Source organism: Orycteropus afer, unplaced genomic scaffold (assembly GCF_000298275.1).
Source record: "Orycteropus afer afer isolate SDZICR_OR568_19922 unplaced genomic scaffold, OryAfe1.0 scaffold00027, whole genome shotgun sequence".
Classification (NCBI taxonomy): Eukaryota; Metazoa; Chordata; class Mammalia; order Tubulidentata; family Orycteropodidae; genus Orycteropus; species Orycteropus afer.
The window spans coordinates 12655194-12657542 of record NW_006921614.1 but is presented as its reverse complement, the minus strand read 5'-3'; positions in this window follow the sequence as shown (position 1 = coordinate 12657542).

Sequence of the window (2349 nt, the reverse complement as noted above, 5' to 3'; positions counted from 1 at the left end):
TGTCTTAGCCACTATGCTACCAGAGCTAATTAGGTATCTTCAATTAATTGAGAAACTGATCAAGGCAAACACAGAGAAAACCCTAGAACAATTTCAAAAGACAATACAAGAACAAAATGACAAAATAAATGAAAAATTAGAAATGATACAAAATCTGCACACAGAAATCCAGAAGATTAATACTAAATTTTCAAAAATAGATAACACATGGAATGGGCAAAGGAGCAAAATTAAATCAATGGAAGACAAGATTGGTGAGATTGAAGGCAAAAACCTGAACACTTCTTCGGGAAGGGATCAGTCAGAAAAAAAGATCAAGACAAAATGAAGAAAACCTAAAGTTCATATGGGATGCTATCAAAGGAATAACCTACATGTAATCAGAATTCCAGAACAGGAAGAGACAAATAAAACCACAGAGAAAACTGTCAAGGTTTTTTTGGAAGAGAATTTTCCTGGTATGATGAAAGATGAGAATATACCCATTCAGGAAGCCCAATGAACCCCAAACAGGATAGACACCAGAAGAAAATCACCAAGACATATCATCATTGAACTCAACAAAACCAAAGACAAAGAAAGAATCATGACACCAGCATGGGAAAAACGAAAAGTTACCTACAAGGGGCAACCAATAAGACTAAGCTCAGATTTCTCAATAAAAACTATGCAGGTGAGAAGACAATGGGATGATATATATAAAACCCTGAAAGAGAAAAATTTCCAACCAAGAGTTACGTACCCAGGAAAATTGTCCCTCAAATATCATGATGAAATTAGGACATTTCAGATAACCAGAAGTTAAGGGAACTTGCTAAAATCACACCAACCTTACAAAGATGCTAAAAGGAGCCCTTTGGACAGAGAAGCAACAACAGCCAACCACAACTGACCATTAACACACATGATGATGTATGTACCCCAGAAAGCAACCCAGCTATGGAAGTATTCAAAGTAAATAAGCTTACAAAATTGTAAACAGGGAACCAGAGACATCAATTGACAAATGAGAACAACTACAAATCAAAAAGAGGGAAAAAACTGTGTCATTACAGAACTTCTAGATGTAGGGAAGTCAAGCCAACTACGAGATAGAATGGACTGTTCTAACTTGGGAAGAAAACTATAAATCACAGGGTAACCTCAAAGAAAAATGATAAACCTTCACATCAAAAGAAAAAAGAGGGCCAGTACAAATATTTAGCAAATATTAAAACAATAGCAACAAAGGAAGTGATAATGTGATTCATAGACAAAATGAACTCAGCATAGAAAATTATATGGAACAAAGAAATCAACACAATGAAAAAACACATGACAAAAATGACAGCAACAAATTCATATTTGCTGATAATTACATATTTGGCAAGGGACTTATCTCTAAGATTTATAGAAAACTCCAATGCATCAACAGCAAAGGAATTAACAATCCAACGGAAAAATGGGCAGAAGACATGAATAGACACTTCACCAAGGAGGATATTCAGGTGGTCAGCTAATACACGAAGAGACGCTCACAATCATTGGCCATCAGAGAGATGCAAATCAAAACAACAATTGAATACCATCTCATTCCAGCACTGATGGCAAAGTTCAACAAGACGAAATAACAAATGCTGGTGGGGATATGGAGAGATTAGAACTTTCATACACTGCTGGTGGGACTATGAAGTGATACAACCACTGTGGAAAGCAATATGGTAATTCCTTAGAAAGCTGGAATTGAAGATACCATTTGACCCAGCAATCCCATTACTAGGTATATATCCTAGAGAGGTGAGAGCCAGGACAGGAACTGATATATGTTCACCATAGCACTATTTACAATAGTAAAAAGATGAAACAACCTACATGCCCATCAGCGGAAAAGTGGATGACCAAACTATGGTACATACACACAATAGAATGCTATGCAGCACTAAAGAGTAATGTAGAGCATGCAAAATACCGCATAATATGGATGAACTTGGAGGAAATTATGCTGAGTGAAATAAGTCAATCACAGAAGGACAAATATAGTATTAGTTCATTGTTGTGGAGGGTCAAGGAAAGGTTTATATATGGAGGGAAACTTTCTTTGTTGGTTGCTAGGGGTGGAAGGGGAGGGAAACAAAAAAAAAAAAAAAATACATTGACCCATGTCACTTTAGTTTTGTGTATTTCACTGTACATAAATTATATTTCAATAAAATGCATTAAAAAATGTAATAAAATGACTGGCTTGAGAAAGAACTATATTTAGCTTACCATCAGCTAATTTGTATATGAAATAGTTCTGGATGAATTTAGCATGAAAGACAAATAGCAGTATATCAAGGAGGGAAAAGAATAATAAAATATTATGAAAAT